This window comes from Dasypus novemcinctus, chromosome 2 (genome assembly GCF_030445035.2).
Source record: "Dasypus novemcinctus isolate mDasNov1 chromosome 2, mDasNov1.1.hap2, whole genome shotgun sequence".
Lineage (NCBI taxonomy): Eukaryota > Metazoa > Chordata > Mammalia > Cingulata > Dasypodidae > Dasypus > Dasypus novemcinctus.
Genome location: NC_080674.1, coordinates 76,382,850 through 76,397,358, shown reverse-complemented (window position 1 = coordinate 76,397,358; position 14,509 = coordinate 76,382,850). Strand labels below are relative to the sequence as shown.

General features: G+C 36.9%; 1 protein-coding gene across 5 annotated transcripts in view; it reads right to left on the bottom strand.

Annotated features, from left to right (window-relative positions):
• The window catches only part of POLK (DNA polymerase kappa), a 90,277-nt gene that overhangs the window by 64,837 nt on the left and 10,931 nt on the right, over positions 1-14,509 (bottom strand). For 2 of the 5 annotated variants that reach the window (XM_058274965.2, XM_058274952.2), the window contains exon 2: positions 391-514. The exons of the other annotated variants lie outside the window; for them this stretch is intronic. The gene's annotated coding sequence lies outside the window, so the exon portion shown is untranslated. The remainder of the gene's footprint in view (positions 1-390; positions 515-14,509) is intronic. 5 annotated transcript variants of the gene reach the window in all.

Sequence of the window (14,509 nt, the reverse complement as noted above, 5' to 3'; positions counted from 1 at the left end):
AGATGCTACAACTCAACAATGAAAAGACAACCCAATTAAAAAATGGGCGAATAGACATCTGTCCAAAGAAGAAATACAAATGGTGAAAAGATACCTGAAAAAATATTCACATCACTAGTGATTACGGAAATACAAATCTGAGCTACAATGAGATATAATTTCATACATATTAGAATGGCCACTATAAAAAGACAGAGAACTAAAAGTGTTGGAGGGGATGTGGAGAGTTAGGAACACTTACTCACTGTTGGTGGGAAGGTAGAATGTACAATCACTATGAAGGACTGTTTGGCTGTTCCTAACAGAGTTGAACATAGATTTGCCATGTGACCTGGCAATAGCACTACAGGTATATACCCAGAGGAACTGAGAGCAGTGACACAAACAGACCTCTGCACACTGATGTTTATAGTGGCGTTATTCACGATTTCCAAAAACTGGAAACAACCCAGGTGTCCACCAACTGATGAATGGATAACAAACATGGTAGATTCACATGATGGATGTTATGCAGCTGTAAGAAGAAATGAAACATAAAGCATATGACAATATGGATGAACCTGGAGGATATTGTGTTGAATAAAGTCAGCTAGACATAAAAGGACAAATGCTGCACGAATGCACTACTATGAATTAAATACACTGTGTAATTTCATGGAGTTAATAACTTGAATATGGGTCACCAAAAAAGAGAATGAGGCTAGAGAATGGAAAGCAGAGCATTACCTTGTGAAGAATTTGTGAAAAGGATATGTGTTTATCTTTGGAAATGAATAGAAGCTAAAAAATTTAACATAGGTATGTATAGTATACACATGTATACATATAGTATACACATGTGAAATATGAATGTGGATAAAACTGCATATATAAGACAATTATTCTTTGAAACCATACCAATATATTAATACAAGATGCTAATATCAGATTTAAAAAAAAAACCATTATGCTAAGTGAAAGAAGCCAGACACAAAGTACTACATATTACATAGTTGTATTTATATAAAATGTAAATACCAATATATAAAGATGAAATTAGATTAGTGGTTATGTAAGGTTGGGGAAGATAGGGGATTGAGAGATGACTGCTAAGGGGTGTGGGGCTTCTCTTTTGTAGTAAAGAAATTGTTCTACAATCTTTTGTGGTGATGAATGCACAACATATTGATTATACTGTTTGGATAGATCATATGGTATGTGAATATATCGTAATAAAACTGCTTAAAAATAAATAAATAAATGTGCAAGAAGAGCCAGAAATAGCAGCTATGTATGGCAGGGGAAGCAGAGAGAGATGGAGGTGAAGAATCCTCTTGTTTTTCTGTTTCTGTTTATTATTATTGAAATATGGAAAATGCTGTAATAGTGATTGAAGTGATGATTGCACAACTCTCTGATTATACCAATTATCACTGATTGCACACTTTGGATAAACTGCATGCTTTATTAGTATATATCAATAAAATTGATTTGTTTAAAAAAATTATTGGATAAAGGTAATAAACACCATACTACGTTTTAGAAGACTGGGATCCCTATAGATTCCTTTTGGCACTATGATTTATAACTTGTGGAAAGCCAGCTTTTGTTTTTATGGATGAGTATTTCTGCTTACTTTTCAAATTTCCTGAAAATGTTTCATTAGTTCAAGTTGTCCCTGTTTTTCCCATTAGTTTTTCACTGACTTTATCTAGAAATCCATAAATTGACAGGGATATCCTATCAGAGATGATCACATAACATCATGAAGTATGATGATTTTCCATATTCCCCTGGGAAGTAAGATTTAATACGTACTTTAAATGGCTTTGGGAGGGCAGCAGATAATGTAAGTTAAATACTTAGTATGGTGTCATCACATAAGGTCTCAATAATAATTATCATTATTAAAGTTAAACCAAATAAATACCCAGAGCTGTAAGAATCATTGGTCTTACTTTTCTCACATCTGTCCCTTTAAGATAAAAATAAGACACTATAATAAAAAGGAACAAGGTACATTGTGAGCATCCCTGGGAAAATGCCAGAACTTATGGGTTAGAGAAATGAATTTTATTTATGTTTGTTTGCTTACAAAGAATTCTCATATTAATATGCAGTATCACCTACAAAGTCCCAAATCCGGTGAATGGATGCAATTGTGACTTTATAAACAAAGGTTTTTTTCTGAAAGAAAAACTGTCACACTTTTTTTTATCATAATCTGATATTAAGGGATACAATCTGTTTCATTTCATCTCAAAAACACAAAAGAATGCACAATTCAAAGGAAAGAAGTCTAGATTATTGGGGTTTTAGTATATTGGTTTAAAAGCTCATTTTCTCAGAAAATATTCAAATTCTTCCTAGTCTGATCCTACCACTGCCTATTCAGTTGACCACTTAAAATTAATAAGGCCAACCTCTGTTTTTGCTAACAGTCAGGACGGAACATTAGAAATTTTCAGAAGGAATCCTAAGGAAAGTTTTAGTGTGGCCAGAGTTCCTCTCACCTATAAAAGACACACACACATCCCCCCACACAATTGACCCAAGTACCCTGGAATTAATCTATTAGGAAACATTCGAAATAAACTAAGGTAATTATTGAGAGAGAGAATGAATGAATAGGGAAAACCAAATTATAGTAAGCTCCTAGGCAGAGTTTACTTGCTTTCTGTTTCTAATATCTGTAAATAATTGAACCCAATAATCTTCCCCCAAACACCTTTAAAGATCTAAGAATAAAAACTAGTTTTTAATTCCCCAATGTTCAAATATTTAATACTTTTGTTTGAACAGATTAAGCACCCAGCATGAAACTTTAGATAGTGAGTAGATGCTTTTTTTTTACTATCTAAACTTAAATATAATGAATTAAGAATATTATCTTAAAGTTAAAGTAATAATTTTCAAATTAATAGATCTTTCATGACTGTTCAAAAATTTTCCTATCTCATTTCATTTATTGTAAATTTTTTTAAACTTAAAAATCACAATCCCATATTATCTTTCCGTTTCTCTCAACACACATATATGAACACTTACACACAAACCACATGTCCACAATTTTTATATGGTGGAAATGAAAGCATGTATGGATGTTAATTTGGATTTTGAGCTTAGCATTTAATATCTTTGCAAAGTAAAACGCAAAAAAAATTTTTAAAATGGTTTTAACCTGGCTTATTAGAAAGGCTTTCTTATTTATGTGTGTCACTGAGAAAAATAACAATAATGAACCACCCTCAGATCCTAAACCCAGGTATATATGTTAAAAGAAAACAAGTTTTCAACAGGGACAGAAGGCCTACTCTTTAAGAAAGGACCATGCATATATTCTCTTTGACTGGCTTTCTTATACCTCATTTAACTGCTGCTAGTGAAGAAAAATGAAACAAGCCATCAAAAAACCTACAGGCTACCTAATCCTGCAGACACATAAAATCCACTCATAGAACAGTAAGTTGGAACTGTCTTCTTTAACACTGAGTGAATAATATTCTGATACATATTTAACTAAGTATCAATTTGAAGGTAAATTTTCCAAAGCCCAGTTTCTAAGTTCCTATTTTCCTGATGAGTTGCATATTTTGTAAAAGTCTTCCAGGTTCTTTCAACAATGAAAACTTTGTCTAACTTCAGAAATGAACACTCATAGGACACTTAACAATTATGAAAAATTAAGTTTATGTCTTATAAAAGCTGATTGTTTCCAGGGATGTTGACCTATTAACATGAGGTAGGCTAAAAGATTATTTCTTTGGGTAATAGACTACATCTACAAAAATATATATTATATGTAGTGGCGTTGAACAGAACAGACTAGTTTTAGTTGAGGTATATAGTTAAGTGCACAAATATTAAGTGATAGTTTAGTATATATGTTCAATTATTTTGCCTATATTTCTTTTTTTGATATTGTAATAATTTTAATTTCCACAATCTAGAATTAAAAATTTTTTTTTTCTTTTTACTAAAAGCAGTGTTAGTTTACAGAAAAATCATGCAAGAAATGTGAAGGAGTTTCCATGTACCCACTCTCACAAACACAATTCTCCCTATTATTAACATTTTGTATCAGTATGGTACCTTTGTTACAATTGATGAAACAACATTATTGTAATATATATATATCCATATTTTTTAAGATTTATTTTATTTATTGCCCTGCCCTCCCCCCTATTGTTTGCGATCACTGTCTGCTTTCTGCGTCTGTTGTATGCTCGTCTTCTTCTTTTTTTTTTTTTAAAGATTTATTTCTCTCTCCTTCCCCCCACCCCAGTTGTCTGTTCTCTGTGTCTATTCGCTGCATGTTCTTCTTTGTCTGCTTCTGTTGTTGTCAGCAGCACGGGAATCTGTGTTTCTTTTTGCTGCGTCATCTTGTTGTGTCAGTTCTCCGTGTGTGCAGTGCCATTCCTGGGCAGGTTGCACTTTCTTTCGTACTGGGCGGCTCTCCTTATGGGGCACACTCCTTGCGCGTGGGGCTCCCCTACGTGCATTGCGCATGGGCCAGCTCCACACGGGTCAAGGAGGCCCGGAGTCTGAACCGCGGACCTCCCATGTGGTAGACAGACGCCCTAACCACTGGGCCAAGTGCACTTCCCTCGTCTTCTTCTTAAGAGGCACCAGGAACTGAACCTAGGATCTCCCAGGTGGGAGGGAGGTGCACAATGGCTTGAGTCATCTCTGCTCTCTATTTGTTGCGTCTCTCATTGTTTTTTCTTGTTATGCCTCTTAGTTGCGTCATTTCGCCATGCCAGCTCACTGTCTTGGTCGTCTTCTTTAGAAGGCATGGGAACTGAACCTGGGACCTCCCATGTGGTAGGTAGGTGCCCAGCTGCTTGAGCCACATCTGCTTCCCTAATTATATTTTTAACTATAGTCCATAATTTACATTAGGGTTCACTCTTTAGGTTGTGCAGTTCTATGGGTATGAGTTGTACTTTATTTTTTCCAATTTTTTTTTCTGGTAACAGAATAAAATTTTCCATTTCAACCACTTTCAAGTATGTAATTCCATGGTGTTAAGTGCATTCACAATGCTGTGCTACCATCCATTACCACAACTTTTTCATCATCCCCAACAGAAACTCTGTACCAATTAAGTATTAAGTCCTCATTCCCCACCCCCTACACTTTAAATATAAAATTACATGGGAAGCCATGATAACAGGGTAGCAATGGGAAACTGAGATACTATATTACACTATACTATATTATAATATAGTATAATATAATAGCATATTCTTATACTATTTATTATGTTCTATGCTATTAAAGGGAAAATATCTAATAAAATCAGAAAGAGTTGTATAAACTACTATTATTTTCCTACCTTGGAAAAATGATTGTTTCAATTATCCCCTTTGTCAAATGTTCTGATTTATTCTGAGTCTTAACTGCTTCACTGATACTGTTTCCTGACCCACTGCTGCTGATTTAAGTTTCTTATAATTCTGATAGTCTACATGAGGGGTTTAAAACACTTTAGAAATAGAACATTTATTTTTCAAATGAAGCAAAACCTTAAACCTCTTCCATAATTTCTTAAATTGTATTTTATCACTAATGTAAAGCAATAAAAGGATAACCTACAGACAACTAAAAATTCATAGTAACCTTCATTTATTTGATCCTTCAAATTCTTAAGAAAAACCTGTTCAAACTCTGATATGTTTTGAAATTGCTACCAATGCAAACTGAATTAATAATTTTCAGATAAGTATTGTTTACACTGATGAATTTTTTTAAAAAGTTTCCAGAAGGAGTAAAATTCTGGAAGTCATTGTATTTTCTTCCTAATCTTACCATACCTGCCTGAAAACCAGAACCAAAAATTAAAATTCAGACAATACTAGGCTACTCCAGGACTTGCCAAGTAGGGAAAAAACACCAGCAAGAAGTTGTCATCTTGGGAGTGTTAAGCCAAAATGAGTTTTAAAACACCCACATATCTTCCCCCAGTCACAACAAATCATAATAGCTCCATAATAATCTGATTTTTTAAAAGATAGGACTTGGTCAAAAGGATCTTGGTTTTAAAATATTAACAATCTATTTCGAAAATGTTATTAACATTGTGTTACAAAAATACATTTAAAAATATGCTATACTGGACTATCCATAGAACTGTGGAGAGGGCTGGCAGAAGGAACAGGTGAACTCCGGGAATTTGTAGGCCTGTGGTTAAAATTACAATGGTGGTGGGAAGCGGTCTTGGCCCAACAGATAGGGTGTTCACCTACCACAGGGGAGGTCCGCGGTTCAAACCCCAGGCGTCCTTGACCCGTGTGGAGCTGGCCCACGTGCAGTGCTGATGCACACAAGGAATGCCCTGCCAATGCAGGGGTGTCCCCCCAAAGGGGAACCCCACGCACAAGGAGTGCGCCCCGTAAGGAGAGCCGCCCAGCGCAAAAGAAAGTGCAGCCTGCCCAGGAATGCTGCCGCACACATGGAGAGCTGACACAACAAGATGACGCAGCAAAAAGAAACACAGATTCCCGGTGCCGCTGATAAGGATAGAAGCGGTTACAGAACATACAGCAAATGAACACAGAGAGCAGACAACTAGGGGGAAGGGGGGGAAAGGGGAGAGAAATAAATAAAAAATAAATCTTAAAAAAAAATTAGTGGTGGGAGTGTTCTTTGGCAAATATGGCAGGGGAGGGCTATTGGTGCAGGGTGTTGGGGGTGGGGAGATATATGGGATAGTGTGCATGGGGCATACTTCTATGGAATATGAAAGTGGTCATCTTGTCATAGCGTGTTATCTCAGTGGATAGAGACCCACACAATAAACAAGGATAGGAAAACGGACTCTGGACCAGTGGTTAGGGCACTTCAAACCCGCGGTTCAAACCCCGGGCCTCCTTGACCTGTGTGGAGCTGGCCCATGCACAGTGCTGATGCGCACAAAGAGTGCCCTGCCATGCAGTGGTGTCCTCCACGTAGGGGAGCCCCACGCGCAAGGAGTGCACCCATAAGGAGAGCCGCCCAGCGCAAAGGAGGGAGCAGCCTGCCGACGAATGGCGCCGCACTACACTTGCAGCTGACGAATGGCGTCACACTACACTTGCAGCTGACGACAACAGAAGCGGACAAAGAAACAAGACGCAGCAAAAAGACACAGAAAACAGACAACCGGGGGAGGGGAGGGGAATTAAATAATAAAAATAAATCTTTAAAAATAAATAAATAAATAAACAAGAATATTAAACTCCAAAAAAAAAATGATATAGAAAAACATCTGATAATAGCATACGACAGCATCTGGGATTTACGCTAAATTAGCTAAAATAATTATCTTCCCTCTCTCCCCAGGGGTATGTAATAAAAGGTAGAGGGAAGGGGCTAATGATTTGTTTTTAGTGATAATTGCTTTGATGTTTCAATAACATTTGTACTGGTTGAAGAGTATCCTCCAAAAATCCATGTCTACCTGGATGGAACCTGTGAATGTGACCTTATTTGGAAATCAGTTCTTTGTAGATGTAATCAGGTTAAGATGAGGTCATACTGGATTAGGGTGGGCCTAATAACAGGTGACCTTATAAGAAGGGAAATTTGGAAATAGAGACACAGATACACAGGGGAGAAGGCCATGTGAAAACGGAGGCAGAGATAGGAGTGATGCATCTATGAGCCAGAAAAAAGGAGAAAGGCAAGGAAGGATTCTTCCTTAGAGCCTTTGGAGAGAGCATGGCCCTGCTGACACCTTGATTTCAGATCTCTAGTCTCCAGAACTGTAAGAGTTTACAACAGAAGTTGTAAAACAATTTCTGTTGTTTTAAGCCATCTAGTTTGTGCTAATTTGTTACAACAGCCCTAAGAAACCAAAACAACATTAAAAGAAGGTTTATAAAAAGAGAGCACAGTTTAAAAAATGAGTTAGAATAATGTATTAAATCATCATGTTATACAATAAGTGGTTTGTTAGTTTAAGGAGCTTTACAGCATAAAAGAAAAAGCAGTCCAGATTTACTGATATTTTTTTTTTCTTAACAAGGTCTAAATATGCTAACTGCTTCTTTTAACATATTGAGGTCTTAATAAAAAAAAAGTTCCATTTCAAGACGCATTACGTTATAATGCAAATAGACCTGGGTTTAAAGTTAAACTTTGAAATTTAACTAGCTGTGTCTTTTTTAGCAATATATGTGATTTCAAGGTCTATGAATATTGGTACCCCTATCTATAAAACTTACTTTTTAGGGTTGTAATGAGGATTAAATGTTTGATAATATATGAAGAGCCCCTGGCACAGTAAACACACAGTAAGCATACAATAAATGTGAATTCTTTCCTCTTACTCTCATTCTTATTTATTTCTCTAAAATGTGACCAAGTCCCCAGACCAGGCTACAAATATCAGTATGTACTGAATCAAGAAATCACAGAACAGCAACAACCATTTTTACTAGATAAATGACAAGTGAAAAAACTAAAACCACACACATAAAAAATGCCACTTAACTTTAGAGAAGGCAGAAGGAATATCCACCCTTTGGATCCTGTGAAACTTTCTGAATCAACAAAAAGAGAAGATCATTTTTCAAGCCTTTCAAGGCTTTACCACTCATATGATCCTTATATTCAAATGAAAGGTCAATAAATACAACATTAAGGTAACCCATTCTAGATCTATAAAATTTCAATATTAATATCTAAAGTAGAATTGGATCTCATGATGCTTACCTGTAGTTCTGAATGCACTGTCAAGATATGCTTAACTTAACTGATTTAGAGATCACATATATTATTGTCTAGAATATGTGCAGAAATACTTTATGTTAATTAAGCACTATGAATGTATTTTTAATGTAAAAAAAATCACATTTATATAATCTTACTAATAAACCAAGTTTTCAGAGTAAGGTTTTAACTCAAATCCCAGACTATTCTCAAGACAATCAAAGGAACTCTAGTTTAGCATCTATATTTAAAAAATATATAAATATCTGCTAAATGTTTATTTTTAACATAATTTTAAATTCCTTTATAAAAAAATGCAGCCATATTGTACAACCTTCACATGTAAGCAAGATGTATCTCTGCCTTTAGGGGACACCGTAACTTTCTTAAGAAAAGGAAAATCAATCTCTTGCCTTGATTTACTTTTGGGATTCCTTTTTTCATTTCCAATCAGTAATTGTTGAAAAAATTTCTACTTTCCTGACTAGGCCTCAAAGGATTGGGAGTTAAGTAGACTCTGAAAATAGCATCCATTTAGTTCAGCAGAGATTAGAACTCTGTAGTGTGTTAAATTCCTTACTTAAAGGCTTAGGGTTAAGAAAAAAAGCACCCTAGATTTTGGACTTAAAATCGGGTTTCTGGTTATGTAACTATGCTTTCTCATAAGGTCAAAAGAAAGCATTTCTCTTTATTAAGAGGTAAGAGCTCCAGTCTGGCGTGTAAAGAGCTTGGAAGCTGCCACTTCTATCCTCACAAGAATAAAGTTGAGAAACTGAAAACTGGTAACTCTTTATACCCATTCCAGAATTGAGGTCATGGGGTAACATACTGCCTCAAATTGGAGAAGGAGGAAGACACAGAATCACGGCTTCTTGGGAGCAGAAACCACCACTGGAGCTGGATCAGGTAGGAATGCTTAAAGGGTAACTGGCAAACTGTTGGAGGCTGAGTGTGAGTTAGCTTGAGAGAGGAAAATCTCCTGGGAAGGCAAACCTTGGGGGTGGGGTAGGGGACATACTGCTCATGAGTTTTACCTCCAGAAGCCCCACCAGGTTCCTACTATGAAAATCCCAGAAAACTCATCTTGCTCTACACAGGCAAAGGGGAAAAGTAACAATTTTGATATACAACCAAAACATTCTATTCTCTGTAAAAAGTCCTACCTTCAAGGGAAACTATTTTACTACACGCTAAACAATCTAGGGGAGGGGAAATATCCAACTCCAGTCCAGTCATAGTGTTTGACATGAGAGGAAGGAAATACCCAATTCTAAGAATGCTTTTGAAGAGCTCATCACTAATACATGGACATGGCCAAGGGGGGAAAAAAAATCACTGAGCTTGAAGATATGTCAACAGAAACTTCTGAAACTGAAAAGAAAAAAAGGTCTGAAAACAATGAAACAGAATATCCAAGAATCAAAAGACAATAATAAAAGGTATAACATAACGCATAATGGGAATATCAGAAGACGGCAAAAGGAACAGAAGAAATTTTTGAAATAATAATGGCTAATAATTTTCCAAAATTATTGACAAGATACCAAACTACAGATTGAGGAAGCTCTGAAAACAATCAAAGAGGATAAATATCTAAAAAGTTACACCTAGGCATACCATATTCAAACTGCAGAAAATCAAAGACAAAGAGAAAATCTTGAAAGAAGCCAGGAGGAAAAAAAAAACATTATCTATAGAAGAACAAGGATTAGATTTACACTGGATTCTTTTCAGAAACCACGTAGGCAAGAAGAGAGCGGAGTGAAATATTCAAAGTACTGAAAGAAAATAAACATCAACCTAGAATTCTGTATCCAGAGAAATTATCCTTTCTATATAAAGAGCTCTTAAAATTCAATATGAAAAAGATCTCCATACAAAAATGGGTATTAAAATGTGTATATACATACAATAAAATATTATTCAGCAATAAAAAGGAATGAAGGTACAACGTGGATGAACCTTGAAAACATGCTAAATGAAATAAGCCAACACAAAAGGACAAATATTTTATGATTCCACTTACATGAAATATCTAGAATAAGCAAATTTATAGAGATAGAAGTCAATTAGAGGCTTTCAGGGATGGGGTGGTAGGGATATGGGGAGTTATTGCTTCTGGATACAGAGTTTGTTTGTGGTAATGATGGTAACACAACACTGTAAATTTAATTAATGCCTTTAAATTGCATGCTTAAAAATGGATCAAATGCAAACTTTAAGTTAAATATATATATATATATGTTACTACAATAATCTATTTTTTTTAAACTAAAAAAAAATCAATTATCTATATACTAAAAGTATACATTGCAGGGAAACGGACTTTGGCCCAGTGGTTAGGGCGTCCGTCTACCACATGGGAGGCCCGCGGTTCAAGCCCTGGGCCTCCCTGACCCGTGTGGAGCTGGCCCATGCGCAGTGCTGATGCGCACAAGGAGTGCCGTGCTACACAGGGGTGTCCCCCGCGTAGGGGAGCCCCACGCGCAAGGAGTGCACCCATAAGGAGAGCCGCCCAGCGCGAAGGAAGGAGCAGCCTGCCGAGGAATGGCGCCGCCCACACTTCCGTGCGGCTGACGACAACAAGCGGACAAAGGAAAAAAAAAAAGACGCAGCAAAAAGACACAGAAAACAGACAACCGGGGGAGGGGAGGGGAATTAAATAAATAAATAAATAAATAAATCTTTAAAAAAAAAAAAAGTATACATTGCAAACTTCAGGGATTCAAAGTCTGGACAGTAAGACAATTCATTAGCTGTGACCTTATCAACTTACCTAAGTTCTTGGAACTTTATTTCCTGATATGTAAATTGAGGATAATGTCTATTATAGGCTTTTTGTAAAGAGTGAATAATAAGGGGAAAGGTTTTATAATGGATATGTGGGAGTACTGTATATTGTATATATGAATTACTGTGATCTAGGGCTCTTGTGAAGAGAAGCTCAATAATTAGGAAAAAAGAAAAGAAAAAGATAGGATGTAGAATTTTTCCAAATCAATATGTATTCTATATCTAACCTTTAAACTCATCGCTATATTCCATCTTACTAGTAAGGGAAACTGACATTATATTGGGCTTCACTTTTCAGGAAGTTTTGGATCACAGAGTGGTTCAATAATGGCAGCGGAGGAATACTGGTATGGGATGTTATTGACAGGCGATATGTGGTTGACAGGGAGTTATACAGGGTATGTGTCCAGGGTGCATGGAAATGTTTGGATATACCCATAGTGGAAACAATTAAAAACAACAGCTGGGGGAGTACTGGGTTCCTGGCTGGGGGGGTGGAGGGGGCTCTACTGTGGTTCCTAGGGGAGCAGCAGCAGTCCCCCAGGTGCAACGGTAAGGACCAGGAAGGAATGAGGGTCCAACAGTGAGCCCCTGATACTAATGACTATGCTTGCGAGCCTATACACCTGAAATAAGAACAAGGCCTAGAGCAGCACTGTGCCTAAGAGTTCCCTCCTGACAGCCTCTGTGTTACTCAAATGTGGCCAGTCTCGAAGCCAAACTCAGCATGTAAATGCAATGCCTTCCCCCCAGCGTGGGACATGACACCCAGGGATGAGCCTCCCTGGCACCGAGGGATCACTACCAAGTACCAGCTGATGATGTAACTAGAAAATAACCTTGAATTAAAGGTTCAACGCGGACTAGCAGATTATCCCTGTCTACATATAATAACAGGAGTTAAAAATGCTGTTTGACCTAAAGTAAGGGGGAAATGGAAAGGACAAATGAGTTGATATGGCTATGAGTCTCTAAAAAAGAGTCTGGAGGTTGTCAGAAGGATTGCCCTTATGCACACCTGAGCAGAGTCTCAGAGACAGATAAAGTAGATACAACCCCAGGTATTGGTCTTTTGAGGGCTAAAGAGACCCACAGGTTCTATGGTCATGGCAGATGGGGTTCACTGCCATGTCATTTGGCCCTTCTTTGGAGCTGGTGTTTCTGCGTGATGGAGCTGGATTCAGATGGGATCTCTTTTCACAAGCCTTTCATGCTACTTTACTGGAATTGTAGTTGCTGGTGGGGTTTAAGATATATCTAGTGGATTTGAATCTCTAGACTGACAATATGATAGTCAGGCCCTGAGCCTCAACAGACTTCAGCTCCTACACTCTGATTTATTGGACTTACCCCACTCAGCTAACATGGAGTTGAAGAATGTCAACCACCACACCATGGCGCCTAGAGTGCATACAATGAAAGCAAGAGGATTGCATCCAGTATCCATGTGGAATCTAAACCCCCTCTTGACATAGATGTGGAATGGACACAACCAAGCCAAAGTCCACAGGAAGGAGGAATACAGTAAGGATTAGAGTGGACTTAATGATATCCTATTCATGAACTATTGTGGTTAGTAATCGAGAAAATGTGGCATTGGTGTGGAGAAAGTGGCCATGGTGGCTGCTGGGTGCGGGGAATGGGAGGAAGAGATGAGATGTGGAAGCATTTCGGGACTTGGAGTTGTCCTGGGTGGTGCTCCAGGGACAATTGCCGGACATTGTATGTCCTCCTATGGCCCACTGGATGGAACGTGGGAGAGTGTGGGCTATGGTGTGGCCCACAGGCCATGGGGTGCAGCGATGCCCAGAGATGTACTCACCAGATGCAATGGATGTGTCATGATGATGGGGGAGAGTGTTACTGTGGGGGGAGTGGTGGGGTGGGGGCGGTGGGGGTGAATGGGGACCTCATATTTTTTTAATGTAATATTTTTTAAAAAATGAATAAATTGAGTAGAATTTGGGGAAAAAAAAGAGTGAATAATACACGCTATGAACCTAAAACTATGACTGATGATGAATGCACAACTATGTGATTATACCAAATACCATTGATTGTGCACTTTGGATGAACTGTATGCTTTATAAATATGTAATAAATAAAAAAATGACTGATGTTAACAAATTATATTTCCTCCTTACAAAAAGCTATGATGGAATTTGGTTCTTTGGTGACCAATTAATTTTAACTGTACTAGGGTTTTTTTCCTGGGCCTTATTAAAATAATTCCTACAGTTTCCCTTCAACTTTAACCTTTTGTTAAACCAAACTGAACATATTTCTTTCATGAGTAAACATTTACTAAGCACCTACTATGTGACAAGCAATTTAAAATTTTTCGTTGTTCTTTACTAATAAATAACTGTTAAAAACATATCAGTATAGTTGTACACTTATTGTCTGCATTCCTAAACAGTACAACGATAGAAAACAATCTATGGAAAACCAGCTATATTATCTAATTTTTATAGTGCCATAGTCAGGATTATCATACAGCAGGTCTTAATAAATACCATAAATAAGGATGAGTATAAATTATATTTTCATACACTATCACCAAAATAACATGAATATTCTATAACGTATTTCAGCTTACTTTATTAAGAACAAGAGGATCTGAAATTATAGTAAAAGTGAAACAATGAAAAGGCAGGGGAGAAAAACCGAGAGCAAAACACACAAATCACAATGAGAATTATTTAGTACTACCAATACCTAAAATACCACATTGCTTTATATAGTATGACTTTAAAATATTAACACAAGAATTTCTCAATGTAACAGGACAAAAGGTTAAAAGTTAGAGATGCAAAAGTTTGAAAACAAAGATGGAAAGAAAATGTGAACATGCAAAGGTAGTCTGGACATTAATGTCACCATTCATCTATTATAGATGGTCATTGCAAGCTTTTTAGACTAAAGGATTTTGTACCATGACTGTGAAACCTATGATATACCAAGAATACCTGACAATTTTTAATTCCACAAAATCAAATAGATGTAATAAATGATAACAGACTACGTTTTCAATTTTACTCAA